Source organism: Cryptotermes secundus, unplaced genomic scaffold (genome assembly GCF_002891405.2).
Source record: "Cryptotermes secundus unplaced genomic scaffold, Csec_1.0 scaffold108, whole genome shotgun sequence".
NCBI classification, from domain to species: Eukaryota; Metazoa; Arthropoda; class Insecta; order Blattodea; family Kalotermitidae; genus Cryptotermes; species Cryptotermes secundus.
The window spans coordinates 2,288,557-2,309,943 of NW_019719358.1; the positions used below are offsets into that span (position 1 = coordinate 2,288,557).

The 21,387-nt window shown below is 40.6% G+C and overlaps 1 protein-coding gene and 1 long non-coding RNA gene across 3 annotated transcripts in view; one reads left to right on the top strand and one right to left on the bottom strand.

Annotated features, from left to right (window-relative positions):
* Positions 1 to 21,387, bottom strand: part of LOC111864508 — a 459,338-nt gene that overhangs the window by 47,800 nt on the left and 390,151 nt on the right. The gene's annotated exons all lie outside the window — the stretch shown is intronic.
* LOC111864515 overlaps positions 1 to 21,387 on the top strand; it is a 96,285-nt gene that overhangs the window by 3,448 nt on the left and 71,450 nt on the right. Inside the window, exon 2 of the long non-coding RNA XR_002842813.2 lies at positions 1,060 to 1,163. This is a non-coding gene — a long non-coding RNA (uncharacterized LOC111864515). The remainder of the gene's footprint in view (positions 1 to 1,059; positions 1,164 to 21,387) is intronic.

The window sequence follows — 21,387 nt, forward strand, 5'->3', positions numbered from 1 at the left end:
GGTTTCTCTGAATCATATTTTACAAGCATGTACCAAACCTTTTACGGTGTTACTTGATTAGTGTTTTCATTCACTACAAATATGTGTTACCTCGGCTAGCTTTAATTATTCTTATGTAATTGGTTTTAATTTATTGACTGGTTATTAATTTTATTAATTTTATGCTATCACTCACTGGTGTCTTATCTTAGTATTTAGTTACTAACAGTATTAGCAACATTCGTAATATTTCATAAATGTATGTATATATTTCAGTCTTCTTTAGATCTATGTTCACAGATTTATTTGTCGTATTTGTATTTTGTTTTAATTATTTTGTACCTTATATACTCGTGCTAACTTTGTAATTGGCCGCTGGGCTGTTAAGTTATTGCACGTAAATAAACATGAATTGAATTGAATTGAATTGAATTGAATTATTAGCGCTGTGGCGTGCCGCCTAAAATCCGGAATATCTTGAGTCAGAGCGGACTTCCATTGTTAGTCAACGGCTTGCTAAAAGGTGGCCGGAACAACAAGCTAGAATAGACCATTCCTGAACAACGCTAGGTAAACACTGCTTAAAAAGTCGGAATATTGAAGCCTAAAAATAAGAGACGTCCATTGCTGGCAACGGCACAATTAGCATTGTTCCAGCAACAACCAATACGCTAGAGATGAAATCAACGTGTTCCATAAAATGAAAACACGTCCCCGCGGCAACGAATATACCAGCTACCGATATACTAGCTAACATGGGAAAATAAACCCTTGAAGAGTTTGTCTTCTAGTCCGTCCTACTATAGAAGATAAGAGATCAGAGGAGGACAGAAAGGAATTGAGAACAGGTCAGAGCAGAAGAAATCAGATCAGCCAAGAACTAGAAATCGACGGACTAGCGAGGTCGCATCGTCTGAAAGACGCTATTTCTGAGTGACTGTAATTATAATTGTAAACAACTTATCCAAAAAAATAGCTTCGTGTGTTCTAGAATCCATTAATTTCTTGTCGCGTTACCAGGATACGTGATATTATTATTATTCAAATAATACAAATTTCCACGTTTTTGTGTTTTGTTAGGATGACTGGGACATACAGCATGCAGAGAGGAAATACGAATACAAGCAACATTTGAGTCGGAAACCCCGAAGGAAAGAGACGATTTAGGAGACTGATTTTTAGAGGTAAGGACGATATTTAAATAATAAGTGAGGGTCAACTGGATTCTGCTGGCTCAGGATTTGTTCCCGTCACGAAAGTTTGCAGAGGCGGTAATGGAATTTCGGGTTACATAACTGCCAGGCTGAACAGCTAAGGAGCTCTCAGATTAGCAAGAAAGATTCCTCTTCATGACGTTAGTCATATCTCAGTGCTTCTGGTGACTGTGACAAGGAGGAATGCATGTCGCCCCTGTGTCTGATGTTAATTTATCCGATTAATTAGTGCCTCTATGAGTCTAGCTGTTAGGGTGAGAGTGACTCAGAGAGCTGTGCACCCCTGTCCAATCTCATTACTCCCTAAGTGGCGGCAGTTCCTCAAGAGTAGACAGCTCCAAGCAGCAGGAGAACAGAGTGGGCGGAGGGCGATAGCATGTTTCCCCCTCCTCCGCCCACGGCAAGAGACAAATCGAGGCTTGGGTCCTCTCTGTGTCCTTTTAAAAATGTTTCATGTCACAGTTTCTTTGGGATTCGCGTACATGTTCTGCATTCCTACACAACAGATGTTGATGTCCCCAGCATACGCTATCGCGTCTAATACGGAGAAGAACTGTGACTCAATGCACTTTATTTATGCTTCCTATTCAGAACGACCAAGTCCATAGCTCTTTCAAACACTCCTCTGAATAGAGCTGATGGAGGGGCTGGACTGTGTGTACTTCACTCGACATATCAGGACTATCTTGCAGTTCTACAAATCTCTTTCGAACTCCATATAACAAGAAAATAAATTACACACACTTTTCAGGGTCAACGTGTGCGCTTTTGTACAGATCACTGGTGTTCATGTTTCAACGCTAATTACGCTAAATATATCATATTGTGACGGTCACGGTAGCCGAGCGGTCTAAGGCATGCACTGTCTTCGCTCGCTCGGAAGCCGGGATCGTGGGTTCGAATCCCACTCAGGGCATGGATGTTTGTGTGCGTTTTTCTGTGTTTGTCTACAGGTAGAGGCCTTGCGATGAGCTGATCACTCGCCCAAGGAGTCCTACCGTATGTGTAAGATCTAGTAAACCGAAGTGAAACGGAGAGTTTCATGAAGGTAGGCCTAGGCCCAAATTGGGGCTGTAGCGCCACAGAAAAAAAATCATATTGCAGACCAATGACTAATATTTATTGTATGTTCTTAGAGAACCATATAAGAACCTTGTAAAATGAAAGACATAATTTCATATTATAGTTTGTTTTCACACAATAATCACTGTAGATAGAATAAATAATTCTACCGTGAAAAAGGAGGCAGTATTAACACCGCTCCTTTCCAACTCGCCTTTGTTATATCAGCTCAGTCGGAATGGTGCCATCCCTGCTACACCTGTTTCTACCTTAAGGCGCGTCCACATTACTCGTGCTCGTGCTCGCCAGGCTTGTGCTCGTCGGGAGACCGTTTGGGTTTTACTTGTGTTCGTAAATCTTCGTCCACACTACTTCAGTTGCTCGCCAGGCTTCGACGCGTGAGGATCCGTATATTTACTCGTAGTGTGTATAGGCTGTAGTCGTATTTTAATTTATTGGCTATAGCCAATTAAATTAATAATTTAAAATTTGCTTGTCTCGTGACTTGTCATGCCGTCCACATTACACGCGAGCATAGCGAGTCACACGAGCACGCCTTTAGGAGAGTGTATGATGATCACTAGAAGTTGCCCTCAGGTCGGTATAGGTATGGGAAACTAGCTGGGTCGGTTTGCATGAGACTCAGGTAGTGGTATTCTGGGAGTTGATCCAACTTGACGATTATTCACTTACTGTTCTCCAAACCACACTGTTAATTCATTGTACGTTAATGCTTACAACTACAATATATTACTTGATCTGTGAACTGGGTCTCGGAGCGTGCAAGGCTCACGTCCGTATACTTCAGAATATGGGGAAAGACTTCTCGTGGAATGGCTTGCACAACCCACGCTGGGAATTCGAAAAATTCGAATTCTCCATGGTGCGGACATATAAATGTCATTCCATCTCCCGCAAGGAAGTTTGAAGGAGGCAACTCAGTCATAATGGCCCTCATTCTCAGGCAATTGTAACGAGTTCTGACCTGTCCTTTTCACTGATTTTTGTAGGCGCGTCCGGTTTCCTGTACCCGAGATAAATTAATGACTGCTCGTAGATGTTAGAACTCCGGACTCCTTGGCCCTGCCAGAATCTATAAATTTCAAAATAAACACCGTATTGCACGTCCCAGACAATGAAATACGGTATTGTAGAACACAATAAAGTTCCAGTAATATCGAAACATAAGATTTCGAAATTAAAAATTACAGAGAATAAATTAGAAATAAAGTTCATGGTCATTTATAATCATCCAAATAAATAAGTGCCAAGACTGATCAGCGTCAGTATATTCCTCCGAAACGTCGGTAATCACCAGCCATGCCGCAGGTATCATCATTCAGACTCCTTACCGCCATGTAAACTTTAAAATCTTATAAAAAATTTAAATTTATATAAACGTGTATATAATTTAAGTTACTTTTCCAATTTTCTGTAAAGTCTTTTTAACTAAACGGTAATGCTCTAAATGGAGTTAACGTAAAACGAGCGTTATTCTGGTAAACACGTGCCAAATGACAAAGGTTCTTTTTCTGCAAAAACGAACTTTCATTTTCACGATTTACTGCAATGCTGACGAAGCGTTTCCACTTGCGTAACGTAGTCTTCCCTAGCCAACTACAGGTGTCACTAGTGTCCTCCTTACAGTCGCAACGATTACAATCATTTGTGCACCAACACATGTCATACATCTACGTATACTGCTCTTCCCAACTCAGCCTGAGTGAGTGATGACAGGAAATTTAAAGGAACAAAGTTGGGGAGGGTTCCAGCACCATTGTATTCGCACCGAATTTCATGAATCACTCAGTTCGTTCGAAAGTTACTGGGACACACACACGCACGGACATGATTCAACAGATATATAAATATATGAGATATGAGACAAACTCCGTCTTAAGTGCAACAATTTAATTGTAGTTCTTTCTTCTTTCCTTCCTCTACACTACATGTTTCGGCCCTAAATGGCCATCATCAGGTGTATATTCTTACGTAGCTGCTACACTGCCCGTAGTTTAAAATTTAAAACACCAGTCTTTCCAATTGCATGTATGTATAAAATCTTTGTTAACCTACACACGTCAATTTGAATTCCAAAATTGGCACTTTTTAAACTTCAATTCAAATTAAAATGTCTTTAAATTTTCCGTTCTTTTTCTTTTTCCAAATTTTAAAAATTAAAATTTCTCGGGGTACTCGCCCTATATCTATAGTAATGCAGCGGCCACTTCTTGTTTTATCGCTGTTCAGGTATTGTTCTGTGTAGGCTCTCTGTGCGTGTGCCGCTGCCTATCTTTAATAAACCCTTACTGAATAAAGAAGGGGTGTTGCATATAATTTCATAAATGTCGACCATTCTAAAACTTTGATTCTTAACGAAATATAAAGTTAATTGTGAAGGATCACTCGAAGTAATTAGCGCCATGTTACATCAAATTATTGAAGACACAAACCTTGAAGATGCTTTGAAAAGTACAATGGCGAACAGTAGTTGTACTGTGGTTAACGCATGATCACAGGAACAGATAAACTGACTTAACGGTGAGCGTATGGCTTTTATTTAAGAAATCTTTGGCTGGAAAACTGAAGGAAGCACTCAGCAGAATAGCACAGATGGGAGGATAGTTTAAATGAAGGTAAAATAGTGGAGGGCTCGTCACGGTAGCCGAGCGGTCTAAGTCATGTACTGTCTTCGCTCTCTCGGAAGTCGGGATCGTGGGTTCGAATCCCACACAAAGCATGGATGTTTAGTGTTTGTGTGTGTTTTTGTACAGGTAGAGGCCTTGCGACGAGCTGATCACACGCCCAAGAAGTCCTACCCGAATATCTTAAGATCTAGTAAACCGAAGCGAAACGGAGTGTTTCATGGAGGTAGGCCAAGGTCCAAATTAGGGCTGTAGCGCCAAAGAAAAAGCAATGGAGATTAGAGTATCGATCAGGTTCGTTTATATCAGCGTAGTAACCATTACTGGGCTCCTGCGAACACGATAATAGACCTTCGGATGTCGTAAAGGTGGCAAATATCTTGAAATCGACTCTTAACTCCTGTTGAGGGATACTGTGCTCTATGGAGTCACTTATTCTTAGCCTCTCATTGCAGTGATAAAATCAAACTGGATTACAGGATCTGATTTGTTACACGAATGAAGGAAAGAAGAAACACTTAAGCCATTTGGTACTTCAAGCCATACATTGGGTGTAATACATGGTTCTGGGTAAAGCAGAGTGTAACAATGTTGGTTGGTTCTTCATATTTTTATCAACATATTATCAGCATCATAAATTATGTAGCATCGAATTGTAGGATAAGTGTGTAAATCAGGAATTATACAAAATGCGAACGAATTAAGTCATAGCCCGATTTTATTTTCGGTTGCTGTCCTCTGTGGTCTAGTGGTCAGAGGTTTTTTTACTAAAAATCCAGAGGTCCCGGGTTCGATTCCCGACGCTATCAAATTTTCTGAGAAATAGTGGATCTGCAACGGGGTCCACTCAGCCTCGTCAGGATAAATTTTTCTTCTTCTCCTTTACTGACAATCAGACTGTACAATCTGTAAGTCAATGTGCTGATTGGTGTACAGTTTACTAACCATTTATTGTACACTCTTCATGGCGTGAGCGGAATAAACATCCAGTTGTGTTTTCCTCGGTTCCTTAGATCTGGTGGCCAAATTCTTTTGAGTCTTCGATTTTGGTGAGGTTGAAGTAGTGGTTAAAGAAGTGAGTTGGAGTGATTTTATAGTTTGTTGAAGTGCTGTTGAAGTGTTGGTGCTGTTTTCTCGGATGACTTGTGTTGCGTAAGGAGTTTTTAGATCTGTATGTAGGGTGTGGTTGGGTACATACCATGGTGCGTTCGTGATGGTTCGGAGTATTTTGGACTGGGCACGCTGTATAATGGCGATGTTGGTGCAGCCCCAGAGTTGTGTTCCGTATTTCCATATAGACTTGATGACTGTTTTGTAGAATAGTAATTTGTTTCCAATGGAGAGGTGGGATTTTCTTCCTATGAGCCAGTTGGGTTCTTTGGTTTTTTGGTTCATCTGTTTCCTTTTCTTGATTATGTGTTGTCTCCAGTTTAGTATGTTATTCCTAGGTATCTGACTTGTTCTTTTGGTTGTATGTTGATGTGATTTATTTGCACTGGGGGGGGGCAAGTGCCTTTTCGGAGGATGAAAGTTGTTTGTGTGGACTTTAATTCGTTTACCTTGATTTTCCATTTGTTTAACCATGCTTCTATGAGGATCAGATGATCCTGTAGATGAGAGGAGGCTGTGGTTGGATTGCCGCGGCTAGTGAAGATAGCGGTGTCATCTGCAAAAGTCGCTATTGTCGATTTTTTGTTGTTGTGAGTAGATCATGTATGTAGAGAGTGTAGTACTGTAGAAGCTTAGTAAGCTTCCTTGGGGCACCCCTGAGTGGATTGGTAGGCGGTTTGATATTTCGTCATTTATTTTGACTTCGAAAAATCTTTCGCTTAAATATAACTTAAGTAGGTTGTAATAATTTGTTGGGAAGATTCTTTTTATTTTGTAAAGTAAGCCAGGATGCCAGACTTTATCAAAAGCCTGAGCTATATCTAGAAATGCTGCTGTGCAGTATTGTTTGTTATTTAGTGAGTTAGTTATGGTATTTGCTATGCGATGACTTTGTTGGATGGTTGAGTGGGCTCGTCGAAAACCAAACTAATGGTTTGGTTTCCATGTTTGGGGGTTTGATTTTGGTTTATTTTGTTGAGTGTTAGATTTCCGAGGACTTTTGAAATTATGCTTAGAAGGCCTGTTGGTCGGTAGAACGTGACGTCGATTGGAGTTTTGCCTGGTTTCGAGATCATTACGATTTGGGCGATTTTGAGCGTACGAAGAGTGAGGATAATTGCGGAGCTATTTCAAGGAAATAGCGACTCCGGTCTAGAAAACCGAGATTAACGGCCGTGGGGATCCGTTGCGCTGACCACGCGACACCCTCTATCCGCTAAAGTTGGCACTAACTTCGCCGACAAGCGGCAGCCACTCGGTCGGTATAGTTCGCTTGCGGACTGAAACCACGGAGTTTTTTTTTTTTTTGCTGTCCTATAAGTTGCCTACAGACACTGACGAAGACTACAGTAATGCTCAGACAGAAGAGTTTGTTGTAGGGTCCAGATACGAACACGTGACCTCAAGGGTACAAAACGTGAATGGTAACTACATGACAACGATGAATTATGGTCAAACCCAACTAATGACAAAAGAAGCTTTATTTAAATGAAAAGCAAATGGAGTATGGGAGAGTGTAACATTCTGAAACAGAACTTTATATAACGCCGTGTAGTCCGTTGAAAGTCAACCAACGTTTCGGAAGGGAATGACACTTCCGTATTCAAGGTATAAGAACATGAGTAGAAGACCCCAGCATGAAGGAGGCAGCTCTGTTCTTCCGAGGCGTCGCTAACCTCTTCATAACCACAACTGTCAGGACTTTGAAGTACAGAAGATTTTAACTGGCTGACTATATGTATTGCTGAATCACCTTGTGACTCCTGATAACGTGTGGAATCTCTCCTTTCCGCCATCTTGCTGAGAAACTGCAGACTCGCTAATTGCAATTAAACTACCAGTAGCGGAGTTCACAACTATTAGACAAGAATGCAACGGATTCCAGTGCAACGGTTATTTACAGGCGACTGGCAGGTAAGGGTTCGTTGCTTGCACTCAGCTCATGCTTCGCAAATTGGATTATGTACTTCGCGTGGAAGGAATTTCCAAACTTGTGTTTCCAAAATATTATCTAACGTAAACTACCTGAAGGGCCGCACCATACCTCAAGCGGTTAGTCGCAGGCTTCCCACCGCGGTGGCCCGGGTTCGATCACGGGTCTGATCAAGTGGGATTTATGGTGGACAAAGTGGCACTGGGGCGGGTTTACTCCAAGTACTTCGGTTTCCTCTGCCAGTCTTCATTCCATAAAATTCTATATCGCCCGTCACGGTAGCCGAGCGGTCTAAGGCATGCACTGTCTTCGCTCGCTCGGAAGCCGGGATCGTGGGTTCGAATCCCACTCAGGGCATGGATGTTTGTGTGCGTTTTTCTGTGTTTGTCTACAGGTAGAGGCCTTGCGATGAGCTGATCACTCGCCCAGGGAGTCCTACCGTATGTGTAAGATCTAGAAACACCGAAGTGAACGGAGAAGTTCATGGATGTAGGCCTAGGCCCACTGGGGCTGTAGTGCCAAGGGGAAAAAAAAGTTGTGGCATAAGGCTGATTAATGCTACACGATTTCCTTACCTTGAATTGTAATGTGCAACGTACTTTTATACGTGACATATCGAAGTGTCATAATACTGAAGAATTTATAAAGCTTTACTACTCTGAAGTTAATAGCAACAAATACAATTAATATCCTCACTCTTAATTATATTATTATTACCCAGAATAATAATTATTATATCTAAATGTTTATATTTTACATTTCTCAATTCTCAATAATAACTTCGATCTGTTTAGTGAAATTATTATTATTATTATTATTTTATTTGTCTGTTTACTTTTCTGCATTAATATGTTTTTCCTTCACTGCTTGCTAGACTGTAATTTGTCTCTGACTTTATGTTGTGTTTGTCCGTGATATAATTACCTGTATCTACACCGTGCTGTGTCTGTAACTGGCCTTGTGGCTGTTGACCCTGCATATAATTAGTAAAGAACTGAACTGAATTGAATTAAGATAATTATATTTTACTTATCTTACTTATTCGGCAATTTTTATATTTACGTTTCTCTGAATGTTTTATGCATTTCAGTGTATATTACTGCAGTTTGCAACTCACGTAATAAATTTTCCGCAAAATATGACATGAATTTACTGAGATATGGACTAAATACTAATTAATATTTTCTTAAAAAAATTAATTAAATTGTTCTGAAGAGTGGGCGGATATTGGGAATTAGAATATGAGAAGGTTGTCGTGATACGAAAAAGATTAACTTCTGGCACGAAAGGAAGATTCAGATACTTATATATTTGCTTAGCTTCTGGTTGCCGCGATAGCTATTGCTAATGCCAGGCTCAACGTAATAGCCGTTAATTGTCTCGCTTTGATACTGTGTGAATGATAATGCCATTAGGGGACCATTCCAGTCTATTGCAGTAATTATGCTAATCGACAGGATAATGTGAAGGTGACGACGGGATAACTACACTACACTGTGACATCACCAATATCGAACTCATGCCGAATAATCTCTTGTTTTGTTGCGGTTACAAGAATTGAAACCGCTCCGTCTCTTCATCACCCGTACCGGGAAACTTCTACTCTTTGGTTAATATTCACAGAGGCTCCCTTTCCAATATTCTTTGTTAATGTCGATAGTGTTTTGCTATGTGACACTGATATCTGCCTTCCCAAGTTCCTTTCCTATTTCTGGGCTATTATAAGAATCTGTCAAAAAAAAATATATATATATATTGCGACGGCAACACCCGCAACATACACGCGGAAAATAATACAAGAGCGGTGTTTCCTATGGGGTCCGATCCGAGGCTATATAATGGGAGTCAGTTGGAGAGAACAGTCATAACAAGACCGTAACTGTCAAACAGTAATAAATATATGTTCATAAGCCCCAGATTGGACTCGACACCAAGACTGACTGGCTGACCGACTGTCAGTCGCAATGTGACTTTGACTAATATCTATATATCCGTGTGGAGGCGGGGTCGAACACCTCCACCGGACCCTGCGAGTCGTAGGAGGCGACGGAAAGGGAAGTTTCAAATCTGAGACAGTAAAATATAGTCAGGAGTCCCAAAGGACTCGGACCCGAGAAAGACTTTACATTCAGTCCTCCATACGTCTTCATGACGTATTGCTTAATTAGTTAAACATAGGGAGAAGTTTACCTTAACCGTAGGGATATTCTTGGAACCGTTCAGATGTGAAAGACGCAGATGTGCCTCTAATTATTAATTATTACGTCATGAAAACATGCGAGAGTAAAGCCCAGCGTATTTTTAACCTCTGAACTATATGAGGTAAGTGGTCAGCTTCACGCCAGATCCACTTTACCCGTTAGAAATGCACCCCCCGATATCAATTCGATAAGAGGCTGAGTTGGCCCCAGTGGACGAAGTGCTGAAGATGGAAAGTCAATATTTCCGAAAGGAATTGAACCCCGATCGCAGAGCTCATACCCTAGCCATGTTACTAAGATAATCCGGCCTCTGAGAAAACGTACTTTGTTCTGAGCATATGTTTCAACTAGCAACTGGCAAGGGAATTAAGTATGGAAAATTAAGACACTCACCACTAAATTACACCTTCTGTTCATAATATACTATTGATCAGTTGCGTTTCTGTTCAAAATTCAGTCAAAATATTCAGAGCATAGTTCAGTTTCTGGTCAATTCCAGATTAAAATGCCCACCTTTTCGAGAATCTCTGGAGAATAACATAATACTCTAATAATTTCCTTTGTTTTGGCTCCATTCCATGCTCTATTCATAATTCAGTCGTTCTGATCACTGTCTTCAAATGAAATAAACTTTTGTAGTGGATACAGTGCAGCTGAGTGTCTTGCAATCCCATCAGGTCTCAGATGTCGAGAATATGCAACAGTTGGTACAAACTGCATGTATGGTGCTGGCGTAACGAATCAGTAACATATTTCATGTACATCGAAACTAATTGTGAACTCGCTGTAGAATAAATTATGCTCCTAATTATACATCGATGTGAATGGACTGTTCGAACACCCATTTCGGGTGCCTGCAAAGCACGAGAGGCGGTGTACTTAAACGCGATAGATAGGTAAATAATTGTGTCACGCCTTAATGGCTACAAATGGAGGTCTTCTTACTTAAACATGCTAACAGCCTGATAGTATTCACAGGGTTCCATTGTCCGTTAGAATTTCTTGCTCGAGTAGTCACAGAATTCATTGCTAGGTTGCATGCTCGCTCTTCATAAACTCACTCATCGGCGTTCCCGTCTTCGCAGGCCCTTCTCGTTGCTAGCTCGCAGGCTGCCTGTACGGTCCGTACGTCGCGTTGGTACGGGGTGTGTTAGACAGCGCCGAACTCGCCAGTGTTTTGCTGTGGGCATGGCAGTTGTTTGAGACACGTTTTGCCCAGCAATGGGCGCTTCTGTTGTATATATGTGATTGAAAGACTCGATTCTGGGCGTCATGTCACAATATTTAAAGTTACGACGCGCAACGCGGAGAAACAACTTTCACCGTCTTCATTAATGTAGATGGGATGCTGGGGCCTGATTTTGGCGGTGTTCCATAGTTGCCAATTACAGAAGTTCAAATGGCACTCCAGAGAAACTGAGGGGCAATGAAAATAAACCAAAAGTCAAAGCAAAGACTTATTTTTCGTCTTCTTGTTTTTATTCTGACCGTAGATAGATATTTCTGGCGTTCAAAATAATTAATTTTGAGGTTCCGAACTCAGTAGGTTTCATCACATTTAACTCATAATCTTTGTTCCTGCTCAGATTCCACTTTTTAATATATCACTAAGATGGAGATTTATGTCTGTAGCCTCTAGATAAGAGTCCTTGAAGTGAAGAGTATGCTATTTTTTAATTTCTTCTGTACCTTTTTTAATTCTTTCTTCATCTCTTTATTTTTCTTCCTCTTTTCATTATATTCTATTTTGAGACCTCTTCTTACAAATAATTTTGTTGTACTGGAATCCTGGTTACGTTTATCGCGTACAGTATATATAGACAGTGTTCACAAAATAGTTTGTCTTAAGCTTTTACATACAGGCCTAAACGAATCACAGTTGTATTCCATTACGACACAGCAAAATAACCTCATTGTAATTTGTCTTGTTTTCCAACGAGAGTAACGACATGTACATTCTCACACTCATTAAAATTCTGGCATGAACATTGTGTTATAATACTGATTATTAGTTTGGCTGCTAATTATTAAACTGCTCATTATATAATACAGAATTATTCTAAAGTATTGCCTCTGTTTCCATTATGGGACACGGAAACCCCGACAATAATATAGAATTACCCTGCCGAAATGGAGTCTAATCTTTTTTTTTATTTATTTATTGATAATTTACAATCTGCCGGTCACGGTAGCCGAGCGGTCTAAGGCATGTACTGTCTTCGCTTGCTTGGAAACCGGGATCGTGGGTTCGAATCCCACTCAGGGCATGGATGTTTGTGTGCGTTTTTCTGTGTTTGTCTACAGGTAGAGGCCTTGCGACGAGCTGATCACCCGCCCAAGGAGTCCTACCAAATGTGTAAGATCTAAGATCTAGAAAAACCGAAGTGAAAGGAGTTCATGGACGTAGGCCTAGGCCCATTGGGGCTGTAGTTGCAAGGGGAAAAAAAAGAATTTACAATCTACTCCATAGTAACAATCTGAGTAATAAGTAAATGGTTTAAAATTTGAAGGCTTGTGACGGGTACAATTCATTAATTGTTCTCCGTGTAGTTACACATCATTGAGAAGGTCTTCTAGCCAGATAACCCACACGTTTGACGAGAAGATCTAGATACAGTGTTAGTAAGGTCTTGAAATATACGTACAATAACAGAAATTTCGTAAGAGTTCGAGAGATAGAAATGAAGCATATGTCATCTGAAATAAAAAGTTTGTTCTTCTACAGCAAATATTTTGTATGGCAAATCACTCTAGGCAGGAATATCAGTTTTCTGTCGGGCAATATTTTTTCATCAGTTAAAAATATTATGATCTCTCCCTAACGCTTACAAGATTTTGTTGCATGAGATGACCCTTGAAAGTGCTTAGCACAGGAGGGTCCAAGAATCTGAATACTCGTATATTGTTTTTGAACGTTGACTCTCAGTTCCCAAAATTGTACTTAATATACTCGTATAAAATTGAGAGTAACTAAAGATGGGAGCAGTTGATAACCACAAACACAGTGCCTGAACCCACAAGACCTCATAGCAAGTCTGTATTGAAGGGGTTTGAAGAGACGGTGATGACAAGACTGTTTCGAACTGAGAAGGAAGAGCACTGAGAGGTGTAGGAACTTCAATGTATAAGGGGTGGGCCTTCTCGGCCCTTGCACCGCGACCTACAGTGGTCTATTGTTCTTAGGGGTAGACACTTGCATAACGAGGAGCTCATATAATTTATATGCTTCATCAAACCTGATTACGGTGGCAATATGGAAGGATATTGAAGGAGAGTGTAACGGGCGCAGAGGATACATAAAGTCCATACGAAACATAAATTGGAAACACACGAAGAGATAAGACCAAATGGGAGACATAAGAGTAGATGGGTGAGTACTACTACTGTGAAACTCAAAGAGTATGTGAATTTACGAACTGGATACATACACTCAGGATAGGAACCAGCTGTGGGCTATTCAGAACGCGGCAATGAACATTGGAGTTCCATGAAAGACGAAGAGTTTCTTGACAAGCTGAGAGACTATTAGGCCTAGTTCCTCCAAAGGAATTATATTCTAGGAAGTCCAGGAAGTTTGAAGCTAAAAACGGCATTTCCCTGAATGCATAAGATATGATTAATGCCTACTGAACTGTGTTTCCCAGTATAAGAACTGGTCACATTAACTTGGTAATATTTATTCCTACATAAAATTATGTTAGTAAATGAGTAAGGGAGGGCTAGTGAAAGCTGCATATACTAATCTCCACGGCTTTAGTCCACAAGATAAGTATACAGGTCGAGCGACTGCCGCTTGTCGGCAAAGTTAGTGCCAACTTTAGCGGATAGAGGGTGTCGCATTGTCAGCGCAACGAATACCGACGGCCGTTAATTCCGGTTTTCCAGACCGGAGCTGCTAATTTTCCATTTAAATAGCTCGTCAGTTACACTCATGAGGCTGAGTGGACCCCGTTCCAGACCCACTACTTTTCAGAAAATCTGGTAGCGCCGGGAATCGAACTCGGGACCTCTGGTACTGTAGCCAGGAACGCTGGCCAGTAGACCACAGAGGCGGTCAGGGAAGGTTGCATATGACTTTCATAAATTTCACGTATCGTCACATAATATCAGGATGATGAACTCACGGATGAGATGCTCAGGGCATGTAACAAGCATGGAAGGGAAGATAAATAAAATATAAAGACTTCATATGGAAACCTGAAGGAAAGAGGACACCTGCAAGATTCCGTTGGGAATGGGAGTGTTGTATTAAAAAGAAAAGGATGGGAAGGTGCGGACTGGATTCATCTGGCTCAGGAGGTTTCGAACATATACTTCAGGTACTACGAAATGGTGGGAATACCTTGACTAGCTAATCAACTGTTAGCTTCTCAAGAAGTATTCTGTTCCCTAAATTTACTTATTCTAGTAGCACTAGAAAGTAATAACATCATTTAAGAAGTTTTAGTGGCTGATTGAAAGTTTAAAAAAGAAGAGTGCATAAATATGATATACAACACCGGAAGCCTTTTCTACTGGTAGGCTTACAGGCCTACAACGACAAGAATAACGCGTGAGGTACAGCCAATATGTACCGCCCTGTTAATAATCACTTCTGGTCGCGGCGTTCAATCTGTAGTTTGTGGTGATGCTCAGGATAACGAACACAAAACACGATCGATCAAACAATTTTAGCGACCTGTCAGAAAGGAAAGACAATTGTACAAGAAAGCGAGATAGACAAAGAAGTGGAGAACGCTGAAACAAAAAGACACCACAGGAGCCGGCCGGACGGTCGGCAGGCAGACAGCGTGGGAGAGGATTCCCCTACATTCCTCCCGCGTTTAACCGGCAACATGATTGATGAAAATGTAGAAGGCACAACCGGTTGTAGATTGGAATATAATCCACCCTGCAGTGTGCCTGACGTGTGTACGCCATAAGAGCAAATATCTGACCCAACTTTTTGTCTGTTTTCTGCTATATCACAAAAGTTACTTTAATAAAGAAGAATTTTCTTCATCGTTATCATCCGGTCACCATTTTTCATATCAGTCCATACCAAATTCATTAAAAAAATGTTCATTCGCCTATACATGGCAACAACACACAGATCGTGAGAGTGTAGACCCTTTCTCTTTGGCCCACAGCTCCTGTCTCGCTCTCCACACTCATTACACCAAGCCCTCGCTGGTGCCATTCGATAAAACTGAATTAATATAAAAGACAAAAACAATATCCGTGGCTTTAGTCTGCATGCGATCTATACCGACCTTGTCGGCAAAGTTAGTGACAACTTTAGCGGATAGAGGGTGTCGCGTGGTCAGGGCAACAAATCCCCAAGGCCGTTAATTTCGGTTTTCTAGACCGGAGCAGCTACTTTTCAATTCAAATAGCTCCTCAATTATCCTCACGAGGATGAGTGGACCCCTTTCCAGACCCACTACTTCTCAGAAAATCTGGTAGAGCCAGGAATCAAACCCGGGACCTGTGGATCTGTAGCCTGACAACTGGCCCACAGAGGCGGTCAAGACTGAATTTATACCGAGGCCAAAATTATTTTTAACGCGTAATTGTACATACGTTTCTCAGTCCGATGGTTGAAGATTTGGTAAGTGTTACAGGAGTGAAATGTTAAAGTCTGGATTAAATGACTAGAAATACAACTTGTTATTAGTCCTGCACCTTGATGGATGTTAGGTTCCCACGGCCGTGACTGTCTTCTGGGATGTGAAGCCGTACAGTCAGGTAGAAATAAGGTTCTGTGCTTGATTCTCAATGCTCGCGTGGTGTATTCTTCGTTCCTGAAGTCTGAGGCAGTAAGGTGTTCCGAAAATTTGGCCTTGGAAGACAGTTCTGTATAAAGTTGTGCCCCTGTTAGCTAGCTCAGTAAGAACTAAATATTTTTGTTCATTCAGAAGAGGGTTTTGAGTTCCATACGAAGGAACTACTTATGGAGGCAAGCAACTGTGTCTTCCACCACAACTGACTCCACGAATCTGTGCACGACTTTAGAAGCTGCAGTCACCTGCTCACTCTGGTTCCTTGATCACGGATTTTTGTACCCTGAAGATGGAGGCGATACATTCCTCCGAAACTTTGATTTACACAATATCTACAAGGCGACACATCCCAGAAGATGGAATTCTTCATATTTATTATTTGTTATAACTTATTATGACCATCCCGCATTCTAGTGACTTCAAGCCACTGCAACTTTGAAATACGTCCACAATATTTTATTACTCCTTGGCGTGGACTGTACTTGTGAATGGAAACCAAATGGAAAGAGTCAAGCAGTTATTGAAGAACGCCTCCTTTATAACATTATCATCATGTGCGACAATTCGCTAACGCACTACACATTCTGCCAGCACGGATGTCAGATTTCATGGCAGTCCATTTCGGGTAAGTATTAACCGCTTCAGTGAATTTTATGTAAAACCTCACCTGGCACCCGGGATACAACGTTGTAGTGCTCGAGATTTTAAAATTAGAGCCTTGGGCGACGTGCGAAGAGTAAGCCGAGTGGCTAATGCAATTGGGTGACCATTTGAATGAAAGTAGAAATTGCGTGTGTGCCATTTGCCACACGGAGAAAGTGCTTATATGTTTTTTTTTGCTAGCTCACTATTTTTACCTCGTGACCCCATGCAAAGGAAAATGTTACAGAAACCTGCTTCTTTCCGTATTAAATTAAAAAATTGTAACGCGTTCCATATCTGCAACGTTTCAGTAAACACAAAAAATGCTTCCATATCCTAGAATCACTTAATAAAATTAACACCTTCATTACTAAAATTAAGGATTCGCATCTATATCAATCTCACGGCTCGTAAGGGTCATGAGAATTGAAATGCAAAGCGTTTGTACCACCTAAATTATAACTTAAAATTTGGAGATTATATCTACCACAATAGACTACCGAGTTGGGCTTACACAACCCTTCATTTGTCAATTGTATGTTGTTGTGTTAAAATGAAAGAAATTTATATTTTAACAGAGTATCTTTCTTTGTTATTTCGTAATTGTTAATTTTTCATGTCGACTCTATTTTCATGCTTGATATTTTTGCTGGTTTTCTGTCAATAACTACATGTGGCAAACTTATATGGCAGAGTGGTATTCAAGTATACTACAGATACAAGAAGTAAGAAAATCTCTTAAATAAATTAATTTAACATCAAAACAGAATCTGATTCCGATGAAATAACAACGTAATCAGTCAAAATAATAATAAGTGAAAGAAGATAAAAAAGAGACCTTGAGAAGAAAATCTTATGAAAGTAATGAATGAATATGTGGAAGGGAGCGGTGGAGCGAGAGACTGGCCACTATGGCCAGTGTGTACGGACACAGATTGATGGCTCACTGGCGACGTTCCAGAACTGTTTTCGCTCAATTCACAATGAAGGCAGCCATCATTTATTCACAAGAGGGCTACAGCGTTAAAATAAACATCAGTCAGAGTAGATTCATGTAACATTGCACGGAAACAAGATCTCCTCAAGCCTACTCGTTTTGCAAGGGACTGGGAATAGCAAACAGATTGACACTAGAAGCCAATATATACATGCCGGGAACTTCTTAAATACTGTCACGTGTCACAGTGACTAAGATGCGTGTTTGGATTGGTAATTAGATGTATTGAATACTTACAGGTCCTAACTACAATTAATTATAACATCATCGATGATTTACATATTTTACAGTTCACGTACTAGGATTCTCCGTCTTCACTAGTTGTCTCCTGCCAACAGACTGGCTCGATAACGATCACGTGATATGTATTTACTGAAGGTCCATGCCCGTTCCGCGGCTATATAAGCAAGTGACAGAATTCGTTCAAGGCAGTTACGCGTTACGGGTGAGTAGTAATGGCAGAAGCATGCAAACAAGAGGATAACAGTAAGCTTGAAGCGTAGTGCAGAGTTCAGTGCAGAAATGAGTCATGTAGGATCAAAATCTTCTTTCACAAGAGGGTTAATATCCGTACTCAAAACTTGATACTTTCTTTCATAAGTATGTAAAGTTGGACGAATACTCTGAGAATGTGTATCAGGTTTCGAGTACAGACATTAACAATCCTGTGAAAGAAAATTTTGATCCTACATGACTCATTTCTGCACTGCACTCTGCACTACGCTTCCAGCTTACTGCTATCCATAAGCTGCATGAATGTAGATAAGCTTTTCAGACTGTTATTTCCCAGAACACAAATATTTTAGAGAAACAATCTAGTACCAAATGCTGACCATATATCATATCAGGTTTCCTGTTTAAGTATTTCAAAGTTCTGTCCAAACTGTATCACACTAAAGCACCTGAAATGACTACATAAATTAATATCGAATTTTCCATATTACACATTCTTAAAGTATTCGTCCAACTTTATATACTTATGAAAGAAAGTACCAAGTTTTGAGTACAGACATTAACCCTCCTATGAAAGAAAATGTTGATCCTACATAACTCATTTCTTGGAAAATCGTGGTCCTCTTTGAAAATATGGCGGTTGTTCATTATGGAAAACAATGATTCATAACCGGTCTCAAAACCCTGTAGCTACTGGGCATATATGCATTATTTCGAACAGTAATGAACCGCACGTTACAAGAAATCAAGCAGACACCGGCAGAAGTCTACTCAGCACATTTTTCACGTTATATCTCAATTCCCAAGAAGCCAAATTCAAGCTCTGTGACTCCATAAGCAGTTGTTCAGATGGAATCACATGAACTCCTCAAATGTTGTCCCTTAATAGAAGCACCAAAAGAAGGGTAGCATGTTCTTGAAGATTAATCCGAGCATATGTAAACTAACACACAGAGAAGCGGCAAGACGTCATTAACTAATTAAGCACTATGACATGAAAACATACGAGGGTAGTGGATATCAAGTATTCTTTACCTCGGCAATACTTAGAGGTGAGTGTTGAGCACTACTCCATGAAAAGATAGAGGGGGAGTGGTATATAAATCCAAGTATTCTTGAGATCGGCACTAGTTGGAGGTGAGTGTTCAGTTTCACACGCGAGCCGCTTTACCCCCGAGAAAAGAGCCCCCGCACCAATTGGATATGAGGGTGGGTGGGCCCCAGAACCGGTCTGGACGACGTGAAATGGAGAAAAATCTTTCCCTTCCTAGGACTCGAACTCATAACCGGTAAAGAAACTATATGTACGAATTACGAAGTGAGCGGAAAATACGACTTTCGGGTGTCTGTGAAGTAGGAGATGTTCTGTTTCAAAACTTCTCCCGGTGTCATCACTTCCTTGTGGTAAACTTGAGAGGAGCGTGAAACTGAAGCAGGTTGGGTGACTATTTAGGCCTGTCTATGTCGTAACAAGTACACGCACCAGTACGAAACTAATCCACAGTATCTGGCATATGCAAGCCACAGGCCAGTAAATCCTGCTGCCTAATACGCATGTATGTGGCATTACCGAGGATCTGTTGACCTGTGAATCGTGCTTGGGCAGAGCATTGTCAGAAATCAGATGTGTAAACAGTAATATTTCAGAATGGCGCAATGTTATAAGCCTAATCTCAATTAATTAATGTTCCTTCTGTCTCTGTTACACGTTAGTGATACGTCTGCATATTTAAGAATTAATTTATTTTATAAATTTGGTTTGTATTTGTGTTAAAATGGAAATATTATATTTGGAAATAGGAATCATTAAAGCTACTCACAGATTCTATGTTAACATGCGGAAACGACACCCTTAGATCCGTACAAAGCGATATCATGAAGTCAAGTACTTATCTAAAATGAATGAAAACAGCTACATATATTTAATTATTGTCTGTGAATATCCTCCCTTTCCTTCGTGGCCTTTAGTTCACAAGCGAACTATACCGATCAATCGAGCGACCGCCGCTTGTCGGTGAAGTTAGTACCAACTTTAGCGGATAGAGGCTATCGCAAGGTTAGCGCAACGAGTCCCCACGGCCGTTAATCTCTGTTTTCTAGACAAGAGTTTGTGAACATCCTCGTGATATTAATTTATTCAGCGAAAAAAATTAAACACGACAATGAAAGACACGATACATTTTAATCAAGTCAGTTATGAAACGACCCTTCAACTTTTTTCTTATATATACATATATATACAAAAAAAAAGTAAAGTTATCCCTGTAACAGGCCATGAAGGCCCATGGGGTTGTGATACGTTGAGGGTCCCACATTATCCAGGCAATCGGCTCAAAGATGGCGGTAAGGTTGTCAGCCTTAAGCGTTGGCCGCGCTTTACTCCCCAGGAAAATTATTTAATTAATTCCTGGTACTCATTTCTGTTAGAGGCTGAGTCGACCCCAGGGCCACAGTGTGGCTGGAAGGATTAGGTCAATTGAAAAATATCCAATGACTTCGTCGGAACTTGAACCCGCGAACTTCCGGTTTGTAGCATAGTGCCTCAACCAACTACGCTACCGCGTGCAGATTTAACAACGCATGTAGCGGTGAGAGCAAAGTCGAACTCTCATGAAATTACAGAAGAAAGATGGTCAGTTTTAATGAAAGAAAACGAGACGGAGAATGATTATCCAACTGCAACTTCTGTTATAATGGGCCTTGGGGGAAACCGATGTTATTTTTAGGGTTAGTCAGAAAGGAAGTGAGGGTCATTTCTTTAGCAGACACATGTGTTGTAAGATCGAATCGAGACCCATCTTCCAGGGGGAGCCTACAACCCCATGTGGCATATATTAGAGCTGGCTGACCACAGACCTCTACAACTGTCGACCGAAAACATGATGTCCACGTATTTTTCATCATTTTGTAAGTAGAGATCTGTTTTGGTCACAGCCAGGCTTCATAACTTTTAAGAGATAGGAGAGGTAATGGCAATCCTACCAGATTGAGTCAGATCAGTTGTCATTCTTTTGCTAACGTAAACAAATGTTACTTTTTATGTTTGATTAGAAAAGAGAAGGGTGTTTCATTGATTCGGGAAGGGACTACTACAGGGATATATCCTCGAACAGGTACCCTATACCGCACCCCTCCTGGCAAGTCAGCTTTCAGTAAGAAGTAATCAAGACAGAAGCCCAATTCTTGAGAAAATGTTCAAATACGAGAATTTTTTTTTTTCAAAATTGGTAGGAAATCCAATACCCAGAGAAAGAAAATGAATGAACAACGGATGGGTTAGGATGAAGTTAAAAGAAGAATAAATTGCGGTAATTATGGAACGTGCTCCCACCATCATACAAATTTCGAACAAATTCACATTTCCATCACGAAACTGGACGCCATCCGCT